Raw genomic sequence first — 13,170 nt, forward strand, 5'->3', positions numbered from 1 at the left:
TTGTAAATCCTGCAGTCATCTTCACTATCCAGCAGGTGGAGGCATTCTGATGGTTTGATTAAAGCTTCAATAATTAGCCTTCAGGTAATTTTGAAAAAAGAAAATCAGATCAAATGTGCTGTATTGTTGTTGTAATGTATTGTCGTGTATTGTTATTACCATTTTGCATTAAAATTTAATAATGATATTAGATTATAAATCATAAAATGATTATGCAATTCATTTGAGTTTCCATTTATTTACTTTTTGGCTATTTGGTTGGACTGCCGAAAATTAACATGTTATTACACAAAATATAAAAAGAAAACATGGTATTTATTTCTGAAACTATAGCCGAGGGGTCATGTGACCACAATGCACACTGTTGTTTGAAACTTAATCATTGAATATTGCATCCTGTTTCATATATATTACTATTTTCTTTTTAAATGTTGCATCGCACTGCAACGAATGCAGGAAAATAATATTCAGCTCAAGATGGCCACACATATTTATTTTAATAATTTATTAGGTTCAAATAGGCTATTCAAGTTTCAGGTCTTATTAGATGTTTATAATAAATAAGTTTATAACGCTTTGTTAACAATATTCTTTATAATGTATTAAAACATAAAAAAAAAAAAAACTTTTTAACTTTAAAAAAAAAAAATAGGCTAGACCCATTTAATCTCACTGGTCACAATAGTGACTGTAAAGTGGTTTTCATTTATAAAGCTCTAAAAATGTTACTGACTGGTGTTTTAGTGCATTTTCTGAAAATATGGAAAAAATAAATGGTCTCAATTAAATATGTGCAGTTTCACATGTTTAGTGCAATTTGTCACATGACCAGAGTAGTTTACATCCTGTTTGCATCATGAGATGATGATGGCTGCAGCAAAGCTCCAAAACAAAAGGCTAGTAATGTATGTTAACAAAGATATGACAAAGATTTTTGATACACATTATCTTTGAGGTGTCTGGTATTAATATATGAATTCACAATTATTTAGTTTTGTTAAGTGTGGACATGAGTAAACATGTTTATGGCAACAATATTGACCGGTGGGATTTTTTTTTTTTTTTTTGTATCTTAGTATACCTATTCAGTTTTGTATAATGGTTTTTAGTAACCATAGAATGTGATGAAACAGTTTAAAATGGGTTAATAACTGGGCTGAGATATGTAAGAATTTATACACATTACCCCACAGTATAGGCTATAGGCCTACTCATTATCCCATCGGTCACTATTGTGACCAACCATACAACACACTTTTCCATAAAACTTAAAAAAAAAAAAAAATTATTATTATTTTTTTATTATTATTCAAGGGGTTACTAAAGGGGTTCTAAATAGTTTATTCCTAAACACATAAGAAACTCATACGGGATCCATCACAGAGTCCAGGCTCCTTGTTTTGCGTCTCACCAGCTTCAAGTTTTTCGGGAAGAGATCCAGTCCGGATTTTACCGCAGACCTCAGTCACCGTTACCGCAGCATCCGTCTGAACTGCCTTCAAATCCAGCCGTACACAGCACTTTTCCTCAGTTTCTTCACCTAATACACCAAACCTTGACATTCACCTGCTATATATCAGTAATTATCTGCGGGGACCGACCGCTGACCGAGCGGGATAAAACCCTTTAACCGCGACTAACAGCTTCGCTAATCTCAGCATCGGGTTTCTGCGCCAAGAAATGATGTGGACACCGAACCGCTGGTACGTACCGCTTCCGTTTCGTGGTTTTTACATTTTATTTTTCACCCTCCAACGGCTAATTTCCTTCGTTAACGAGAGATCTCGTCGCCGGTGTCCTTTGGATATTGATAAGCTGATTAAAATGGATGAATGGCAGCCACGCATCTTTGCAGATGGGAAAGTCTCCTCTAGAGTTATTCCACAGCTTATTACTGTGTAACACTCATATATACGAAGCCTGTAGGTATTATGATATATTTTGAGCCTCATATGCTGTGTTTCCTCTAGAACCGGAGCTCATCGATCCGAAACACAAAACCCTTGTTTATCTGTTCGTGCTGTACTGAAATGCTGTTCTGCTGCTCGTGATAAACACCTGTCTGCTTGAGTTTCAATGATCAGGCTTTAGTACGGGAGAACAGCGGCTGGTAATGATACCTGATTAGGTGGGATGATGATGGGCGTCTGGCCCGGTGAACGTCCGCGGGAAACCGGACCCTGGTGACTTTTTTTGGGATCAGAAAACCAAGGTCAGGCGGTGACATTGCGGTGTGTCTTATGGAGGAACTAGTATTTCCTTAAATTAATTTGTTGTGATAAAACTGACTATTTTGAGCAGTTGCTAAGTTATTTCTAAGATGGCTAGTTTGACTTTATAGTCAGTATGGTTTGGTGAGTCCTCTAGTTTAACTCTCTGTGATCCACAGTACAGCCAAAACTCAACACACCTGCTCTTTTAACAGAGTCTCTGTTTGTTTATTCGGTAATTAGTACTTGTGTCCTGATATTTAAAAACTGTAATCATACACTCAACCTCATGGATTTCCAAACCAGGATGTTTCTTCTGTGCAACACAAAAGAAGACATTTATTATAATGTCCAGGCTGCTCTGCACATAAATGGGGGCTCCAAAAATATCATAAAAGCACAATTAAAAATTAGTCATGCACAGCTTCAGTGGGACCACAGTTAACGTTAAACAGTATTTCCAGTCTTCGCTTTCTTGTATTTTACATGCAGTGGCATTTTATTATTTATACACTATTGTATTACTCATATTTTAAATTAGCTCTTATTTTTATATTTTCATTTTAAATTTTGTATTTTGATGTGCTTATTTTTTCATATTTCTATTTAGCTTAAATTCTAATTTGACTTCAGTTTTAGTTAATTAATTTGAGTACTTATTTTGTTTTATTATTTATTTTTAGTACTTATGTTAGTTACCAAGTTTATAATTTTCATTTCAGTTTAATTTTTTTTTTTTCATATTTATATTTTATTTTAGCTTTATTTCAGTTACCGAAAATTATTTTTATATAATAGTTCATCTCAGTTTGATAACAAGGCAGTGGTGTAAAACAGTAAAACCTGTGGTCAGGTTACATTGCAAGTTGTTACAATATTGTTAGTTGATTAGTTTACTTTCTGCAAATATTTTATTTCATAAGTGCATTATGTTAATATAATTATGTGCTTAAGACTCATTTTGGACCTCACAGCTCAGTCATCTGCACTAGTAGAGATGTGTCGACGTTGTGCTGCTAGACAATTAAAAGACCCTCTAACGGTTGTAAACTGACCCAGTGGCTGATTCTGCCAATTACAGACTCCTTTAATTATGCAGGATGCTGGAAAGGAATGTTATCGTCATGGACACAGTCTGTGTTGCCAGTCACTACAAGAGTTTATAGGGTCAGCACCTGTAATGATGACGGTGCAAAGTGTGGAGAGTTGTAATTCTAATCTTTTGGAGAAGTAAACGCACATCACATGATTTCAGGAATCATTTATGTATCAATCAGTGCAGGATAAATTATGCACCAAAGATGCCATTCAGTGACTTGCTTCTTCCTTATGTTTTCATAGTTGCTCATAGTTTTATATTCTTGCTTCTCATTTTCATAACTTTCCCTCTGTTACTATATCTAATATATTTTAATATTGTACCTGGTATAGTTTTATATTTTTGATTCTCATGTTCATAATTTTCTCTCTGTTACTTTCTCATCTAACCTTACAGTGTTTATCTTATAAATCCATGGTATTTGGCAATAAATGTGATTCTGATTCTGGAATACAAAAGAGGATATTTAGAAAAATGTGTGTATAATGAAAGTCAAAGGGGTCCAAAACAAAATTAGAACACACTGACTTAAAAAAGAAAAAGAAAAAAATAACACTTTTTAGAAATATTTTCTTCTGGGTTCCACAATATTTTGAAACACCTCTTTATTTGAATTTTAGTGTAAGTTTTAGTATTTTATGTGCTTCTGTCTTTTTTAGTTTTAATTAATTTTTACATAAGTGTTAGTTGTAGTAATTCTAGTACTTCAACTTAAACTTTGAATTTAAGTTAGGACAAGAGAGTAAACTTGCGGTCACATTTAGCATTTGTCTGCAAATTTTCATGGGTGAAATTTTGTTTGTGTCAAGTTGGTCACACCAGATCACTAGACTGTTTAACAGAAAGTTGCTTCGGTTTGAAAGTTCCTTCTGTGCGATCTGGGCTTCATTATGCTGTTGACAACAGACAGTGGCCCTTTTTTTTTCTATGAATTTCAATAAAATTTCAGAATTGTAATTTTTGGCTAATGTAACTATTCATTCAGGGATCGAACAAAAATGTACATTTTTGGGTGAACTTTGCCTTTAATACTTATGGTTAGGGGGGTTCGACACTCCCCTACACGTATATTAGCAATAAGAACAGAAACTGTTGTCTTAGCAAACAGCACTAATTAGTGTGCTGTGTCGTGCGTGTTTTCGAGCTGAGCAGCAGTGGTTTTCGTAAGTGGGCTACAGTATTACTCTGGCCATCCCACACTCAATGTTGAGGTGGGGGTGTTCCACTTATAAGAACAAAAGCTATATCCTGATCAATAAAAGTAATGAGTATTATCTCCAGTGCGCTGTGTGCTCGTCTGAGTGTGTGTGTGTCATGTGCTGCCTCGCTCTAATCCAGAGTTTTCATAGAAGTGCTTGATTCTTCCTGTATCTTGGCTGGTGTCTTTCACGGGACATTATCCTGCTTTACAGAGGGCTGGACTGAGCCGGGTTCAGCAGGTTGATTAGTGTGTCCATCTGTTCACTGTCTGCCTTTGTGTTTACTGGAGTTTTTACGTGCTCTGCTGTGAATTCCTCAGGCAGGTTAAAGCAGTACGATAAGAAAAGCTCTGTACTCTCTGCCCACTTGTTGTTTATTGGGGAAAATATGGAAAGCAAAAAAAAGAAAGAAGAAGCAAATGCTGTTTGTTACTCTCATTTTAGTTTCTACTTCTAGTTCTTACAATAGTTACAATATTTGGGACAATTTTGTTGCTACTGTCTGACAGTACTGTCTGTCTCACTGTAAAAGTTTTTGCAATTTGAGAGGCCCTGAAAAGATGCTATTATTCTAGTATCCAGTATCATATTTTGAGAAGTAGGTATGAAAGGTGAAACATGAAAGATGGATTTCATAATGCGGGTTACATTGTCTGTGGTGCTTAAAATAAAAACTCCCAAAAGAACTGATGCTCTGCATGTAATTACAATTCTTTCTTTTTCTTTTTTTTTGTCAAATGGGGTTAGTAGGAATGGATCTGTTGACCTCTATTGTTCCTAATAACCCCGCTAAACTCAGAACCCAGTGAACCTCATATAAAACAGCATTAACTTCATTGTGCTCAGAACACAATTTTTATGAATGAACGTCAACCACTTTTTATTGGGCATGTAAACTGGGCATGCTGAGCAAATAAAAAATAAAATAAAAATTATGCAGTACAACAGACTATTGTATAGGTCTAAAAAGTCTCACTGGCTTGCTGCTTTGACATAAACATTTTTTACCAACTTTTTTTTCCCTTTCTATTGTTTTTTAACCAACTTTTAATGTTTTTTTTTTTTGTCGACTTACAACCTCATAATTTAGTTTTTCAAAATAATTTTCCATTGCCATCCAGAAATCACAGCACTTTGCTGCACTTAAGGTGCGCTCACATTTACAGTTGTTCTGTGAATTGACCGTTCGCAAAGACACCTTTGTTACTGTTGCTACATCTGTTAAGCCATGCCGCTCTCACGCCACACATCATGTTCTCACGCAGTGAAAAATAAGCTACGTCGTGGAGCAAAGAGGAAGCTGACATCATGCTGACAGACAAGACAGCGCATACTTTATGCATCAGCTTTAAAATGTCATTTTATAAGAAATTCCAACAATAAATACTATTTTGTGGCTTTTTAATGAGTGGTGACAGATCACTAGCGCCTCATTTCAAGCGGCACATTAACCGATCATCTCTTCCTCTGTACTAGTTATAGCATGAAATAAACATTAGTTTATTAAACATTAATCAGATTCTAGTCAAATTGTTTCTGCAGCTCAGTGTTATTTGTGGACTTTGGAGTATGTTTTGTTTTCTTAAAGTTACAGTATGTTTAACTGAATGATAAAAGCAAATTCATGATATCAGGAATGCATTATTTTTAATCTAATTTGGTGACCTTCTCCGGGTGGCACCTCATACATCATCCATGGTATGTTGCTCCTTCCTGTTTAATCTATTTCTCTTTGTTAATCTGCTTCTCAAGAGAACAACATCTAAACATCAGGTATAAAATGCCATCTGAAGCGTTTCCTAATCTGTCCCTGCCATGAGATTCAGTAGGCAACCTGATAAAGGGCACAACTGTTTCATTGCTAGCAGATGAAGCAGCAGGAGATCGGTGGCCCTGCTGCACCTCTGGTGGTGGAGATTTTACACGCCTCTCATGGGAACTTACCTCCCAAATCTTTGTGTAACAAACCGGATAAAAACCTGCTACTGATCAAAACAAGCAAGAACCTTTCCATTTCTTCTATCCTCATTTTCACAGAGGCTTAGTTGTGTGAAACAGATCCTAACAGTGTGCACCAATTTCACAGGGTTAACTAGATTTTTATATTTTTAAATATTTTTAAAATGTCTTTTATTTTGGTTAGTATCTTCATTCTGCCTGAAGCGTGTGTGGGAGAGGCTTGCTGAGAAGATAATCAGTGAATCCAAAGGCCTCCCAACTCATAATTATGGGAGATCGGAAGAAAGTGAAAGCAATAATGTTCCACTAGAGAAGACAAAACGTAGACTGCATATATTCTCATGCATCCTTGTGGGACCCCACTGGGCCAGAGCATTTAATCTCATTCAAACATACAGAAATGAACATGTACCACATCAGTACAAAAAACCTGCTACCACTTCACAGACTGATGTCATGCGTTTTTGAGAGAACAGCTGCATTCCCAAAAGAGAACCAGGTTGGATACAACATGATGAATCTTTCGTCTGGCCTGGGACGAACACTCTTGAGCTTCAGGAATGACAAATGTATCTTAAAGGAGAAGTTCACTTCCAGAATGAAAATTTCCTCACCCCCACGTCATCCAAGATGTTCATGTCTTTCTTTCTTCAGTCGCAAAGGAGTTAAGGTTTTTGAGGAAAATATTCCAGGATTTTTCTCCATTGTGGACTTTTAACAGGGACCAGTGGGTTGAAGGTCCAAATTGCAGTTTTAATGCAGCTTCAAAGGGCTCTACGCAATCCCAAACGAGGAATAAGGGTCTTATAGCCAAATGATTTATAGCCCAGTCATTTTCTAAAAAAAAAAAAAAAAAAAATTAATTTTATCTACTTTTTGACCACAAATGCTCATCTTACACTAGCTCTGCAATGCGTGCCCACGACCTCACGCGTCGTGACGTAGTCAGTACCGACTTGGTGTTTACAAAGCAAATGTGCAAAGAAAGTCGAACGGCCTTACAAAAAAAAGGTAAAACAATGATGTCGGATGATTTTGAAGTTGCAGGAGAAAATGAGAGGGAGTTTTTTGCCTTTCCCTACCTTTTCAAACCAGAGCACACAGTCGAAAAACTATCTGTGCGTGATCTTTCCAGTGTGACTGAGTGAAGTCGCGGACGCACATGGCAGAGCTAGTGCAAGATGATCATTTGTGGTTAAAAAGTATATTTATTTTTTAGAAAATGGCCGAAGTCCCTTATTCCTCGGCTGGGATCGTGTGGATGCCTTTGAAGCTGCACTGAAACTAATTTGGACCTTCAACCCGTTGAACCCCACTAAAGTCCACTGTATGGAGAAAAAACCTGGAATGTTTTCCTCAAAAAACTTAATTTCTTTGCAGCTGAAGAAAGAAAGACATGAACATCTTGGATGACATGGAGGTAAGTAAATAATCAGGAAAGGGAGGGAGATTGCTATACAGAGTGCTGCAGGCATTACATATTTTTGTAGGCCAAAAACATTAGCATTTTAGATCTTATTGGGTTTTTGGTGAGGAAACCAGGGTGATGTGAATTTACGCATTGGCCTACAAAAATATGTCACTGCAGCACTCTATTCCAAGTGTTCTTAAAGTCCCCATGAAATCAAAATTGAAGTTTTTTGGCTTTTAGTATGAATATGTTAGCCTTAAGGTTATCTATTAGCAAGTGTGCTCCAAAACAATTACAAAATTCACATTTAGAAGATATAGGCATTTAAAATGTACAGTCTATGACTTCTGCCAGTGTGAATGAGCGATTTTGATGACATCACCTATGGCACTTCTCATCAGCGTTTCATAAGATTTTCTGTCCAATCAAATGCTTTCTAAAATATGAAGTGTCCCACCCCACTCTGAAGCTGCGGCTGAAATCGGTCACTTGTTCACAGAAACATTGTTCACAAAACATATCAGACCCATTTTAACCGATGCCATTCACCAGTATATTACACACTTTTCAAACTACACATCCTCAGCAAAATGATGCTCACTGTTTTGCTTTAGTAAGTTTCATATTGAATCTAGTAGACTGTGGCTGTCATAAGCTATCGAATGCGGCTTTACCGAGCTCAATGGCTCGGCCTGAGCTGATATAAATGAAATGCTATTTAAGAAAGGGGACGCAGCTGCTCGATATGTCCTGCGCTGTCTTCCTGTTTCATTTTAAAATTAGGGTAAACGTACCTATTAAGCTCACCAAAATCTACATTGAGTCATTTTTAGAAGTTATGTTAAAATAAAATATTAATCTCTCACACAAAAATATTTAATTTTATTTTAAATGACAAAAGCATTTCAATTAAGATGTACATCATTAAGTGCAAAAAGTCTGGCTGTGCTTAATGGGTACATTTTTGTACCCTTTAAGCACACCCCTGTTCCCATTAAGCTCAAATCATGTTTTATTTAAAATGATTGTTTATTTTAAACAGCCTTTTTAAAGAATGTTTGAAAAAATGTTTTATTTGAAGGTACAAAGTCAGTCACAAAAAAACAAAATCAAGCAACAAGGCACTCAATTTGATCAGTTATATATTCATAATGAAGTGTCATTTAAGTACATTGCAACATCTAGACTAGTCCACGTTCAGCGAAGTAACACATATTAAAAAAAACGAACTATTTACAAAGTCGGTACGTGTATGAAGCCTAGTGTTTTAAAAATCTGTTCACATTTTAAAAGTCGTGTAGCATATTCCAATCTTTAGTTGCTTTTTTCCTGGACAGATACGACAGGTTTCTGTTGGCTACTTATTTGAATGGACGACATGCCTCTTTCATCTTTGGGCATAAACTATAATTTTATCTCGATTTTGTCATCTTAAAGCTGTTAAAATAAGTTATTAATCATTTTATAAAGATTAACTTAAAGTGATGACTGGTAGTTAATATTTGAAGTCTGTTTATGAAGTATTTACATAGACGTTCAATGAGCACACTGAGCTTAATTGGAGAAGTAACCGTTTTTAATAAATTTCATGTAATATTTATTAAAACGAAAAGATTTTGCTAAATAAATAATCTAGGTCATGTATTAAGTTCACACATATTTTAATATGAACAACTATTATTAACAATAACAATGAAATTATACTTTTTCTTATTGATGTCACACTGAAGCTGTGTGATTTTCATAGTAGTGCACCCTTTAAGCTCACCTTAAAATAATATGAAGTCTTTAAAAATAACAGTAGTGTAAAACCACGGACCAACAATAAAATGTCAATTTATAATATTGTGGATTAAAAAGTACAAGCCAGTAATGCCTGTGAAGTAATATATTAGCGTAGCACACAATCTTATACAGCTAGTCAGCTAACTGTGTTCTGTAGCATCTGCGCTATGTTGCTAAAACTATCTTTTGGATCTAACTGTAATTAAAAACATCCCACATCTAAGTTCCATGTTATAATATGCAAAAGTCTGAACATTAATCTCTTAATTTTACAGTAAGTAGTGAAACTTACTGAAAATAAAGGCTTAAACATCTAAAAAAATGCACATTTAAGGGGCTCCTCTTTTGGTGAAAGTTTTTAGGCAGCTTTTAAAATGGCCACCAGACAGTGTGAACACATGGAGACCCATATCTCAGTGTGCAATGATCTGATTGACTTGAAATTACAGGAGGTATGTAGTAACAAACATGTCAATTGGTTAAGACATCAAGTAGGATAATAAATTATTTTTTCTTTTTATAATCTGAGTTAATATGGAAGTTTGCTTAATGGGTACGTGTGCCTAATAGGTACGTTTACCCTACGTCACCACATAGAATAAAGCTGTGCGTTTCAAGACACTTCAGTGGACCTTAAGTCAAATGACAGCTATTTGTGTGAAACAGAATGAAATTTCTGTCAGATTCTCATGCAGAGCTATCTTTGTTATGAAGTTTTATGGGCCTCTTTTATGACACTATTTTTCATATTTGGAGCTTGTGTAGGTGACTATATGAAGACAGAATTTTCATTTTAGGGTGAACTAACCCTTTAAACAATTCTGGAGGACTCCTAGCTTCTCAAGCAGTCAGCTAAGTACAAACTGAAGATGGGAATCATAGCCATTTTCAGCTAATAACCCTTAGAGGACCACAGAGCTCTCTACTGCTTGAGAACAGACTTCCTAACTGACAGGAAACCGCGTGAGGCTGAGATGGCACACGACATAAATGACTGCACCTCGGTTGACCCCTCTGTAAAGCTTGTGAAGTTTGCAGATGACACAATGCTGATTGGCCTCATAAACTACGGTGACTAATCTGCTTGCAGACAGGAGGTGGAACAGCTGGTGAGCTAAAGCAAACATAACAGCCTGGAACTGATCAAAATATGGTGGAGATAATAGACTTTAGAAGGCGCTTAAACCCACATCTCCCTTCAACATCATCAACTTCAGTGGAACATTTCTTAGGAACACAAGTGGAAGGGGACAATTAAGATATAATTGATCAAAAATGAAAATGTACTCACCCGCATGTCATTGCAATGACTTTGTATTAGGGGTGGCTCGCTACCACTTTTTCAGAACCGATCCCGATCCGATACCAAAAATTCTGAGTATCTGCCGATACCGATATTGATCCGATACCAGGGCAGTTTTTTTTTTTAAATCAGTGTTGAATTTTTATACCTCAATGTGTGTTGACCAGATCATGACTTTTGTGTTACACACAATCTACTAAATATAGACAACTTTATTGTAAAGAAAAACAACAAATGAATGCATATATAATTATAATCTATAACAAAAATACTATTATAAACAAGGTTAGTGGATAATTCAGTAGCAAAATTTCCCTGCTGTAAAAAAACAATAGAACAATCACAGAAAATTCTAATGGTTTCCACTACAAATACCCTTACAAACATTACAAACCATCGACTTTTAACCATTAAAACCATTACAAATGGTTTTCCGTTGTGGGACATATTCCATTAGGATTTATTGGTTTTAACAAGCCACCAATAGAAGGTGACCGATTACCAGTAGAGACCCACATGGTTCAATACAGTTTCCATTAAAACCAATACAAGACCCATTATAACCAGTAAATCCATTACAAATGTTGTGGTGGTGTCTATTGTTTTTTTCAGCAGGAAAGTGAACAATAGACTCAGTTACTGTGCTCGTTAAGAACATAGTGTTCTCTAGTCCAGTGTTGTGATCTAACAGACACCCGGTAGAAAGTAACACGATTTTAAAAACAGCACGAAGATAAAGTCCTGCAAGATAAAGTCCTTTCATGCAAAACCATTGTCTTCATTTACAGATCAAGTGTAATATTAGGAACATTTAATAATCTTGCAGAGAGTTTTATCGTCTTGACTCGTAACCGAACACAACACGCAGTTTGAATGTTGAATGGAGGATGACAGACAGACGCAGCGGAGAGAAGAGTTTACATCAACTTGACTTAAATATTCATCTGTACCAGTATTATATATAGAATGCCAGTATTGAAACGATACCAATACTGAATATCGGATCGGCGCGCCCCTACTTTGTATGATATTCTTTCATCTGGGGAACACAAAAGAAGATGTTTAGCAGAATTATCACACTGTTGTTTCCCATATGGTGAAAAGTACAAAGTGACCTCAAACTGACAGACTCCAGAAAGTACAAGAAAGCACAATGAAAGAATTATATAAGTGGTCCATAAATTGTGCACTATATTTAAAGCTGTAAAGTCTGATGAACAGAATGATGTTTGGTTGTTATTCACTGAAAATGTTCACATTCGTGCTTCCATATACTGAAAACCTTGAGCCGGAACGGCTTCCTCATACGACAGATAGCGGAAGTGATAGAAAAGTGTTTATTACATTTGAAATATGGATATTTTTCTTACAAAAACGCATGGATTCGCTACAGGTGGTCTTTATTCACCCCTGGAGCTGTATGAGGCACGTTTTATTATGGATGCGTGCGCTTTATTTGACGTGTTTTGGACTGTTAAACAGTAACACCCACCCACTGTAATGATAGAGCTTAGAAGTGCAAGGACAATTTTTAATATAACTCAGATTGGATTCGTCTGAAAGAAGAAAGTCATATACAACTAGGATGGCTTGAGGGTGAGTAAATAACAGGCTAATTTAAATTTTTGAGTGAACTAACCCTTTAAGGAAAAATATAGGAACAGCTGAAAGCACACGTATGCAAAAATCACACTCTGGCCGGTCTTAATAATCTATATGATCTATATATAAACTATATATATAATGTATGTTTCATTATACACATTATATATGTTAATGTATGTATGTACGCGGCGAGTCATTTAGAATACTCCAAATTCACTAGCATTAGGATGAGGTTAAGAACAAATTCATGTGCATACGCACGTGTTGTGAATTAGGCGGAAAGTTTTCATGAGAAGTTCAAATGTGCGTATAAATACGAATAATCTACGCAATTATTAGTGAATGAGACCCAAAGTCTTCTTAATGAGCAAGACATCTATTTTCTTTCAAGGAAAAAAGTCATACAGGTGACATTAGGAAATGATGTAGAGATTTTTTGTGTGTATGTGTACCTTTCCTTCAACAAGCTTTATTATTTGTTGAAAAGGAAACAGTCATTGGCTGCAGTCTATGGTTTTCCAGGTCTTCACCCTGCAAGAAGCAATTTAGAACAGTAAAAAAAGAGGCAGGCACAAAAACAGATTTGTCCCCAGGCAGTG

At 35.8% G+C, this 13,170-nt stretch overlaps 1 protein-coding gene across 1 annotated transcript in view; it reads left to right on the forward strand.

Moving 5' to 3' along the window:
- The first annotated feature begins 1,397 nt into the window (after positions 1-1,397).
- The window catches only part of osbpl6 (oxysterol binding protein-like 6), a 93,321-nt gene continuing 81,548 nt past the window's right edge, over positions 1,398-13,170 (forward strand). Inside the window, exon 1 of the mRNA XM_058787167.1 lies at positions 1,398-1,703. The gene's annotated coding sequence lies outside the window, so the exon portion shown is untranslated. The remainder of the gene's footprint in view (positions 1,704-13,170) is intronic.

Source organism: Onychostoma macrolepis, chromosome 09, assembly GCF_012432095.1.
Source record: "Onychostoma macrolepis isolate SWU-2019 chromosome 09, ASM1243209v1, whole genome shotgun sequence".
In the NCBI taxonomy this organism is placed as follows: domain Eukaryota; kingdom Metazoa; phylum Chordata; class Actinopteri; order Cypriniformes; family Cyprinidae; genus Onychostoma; species Onychostoma macrolepis.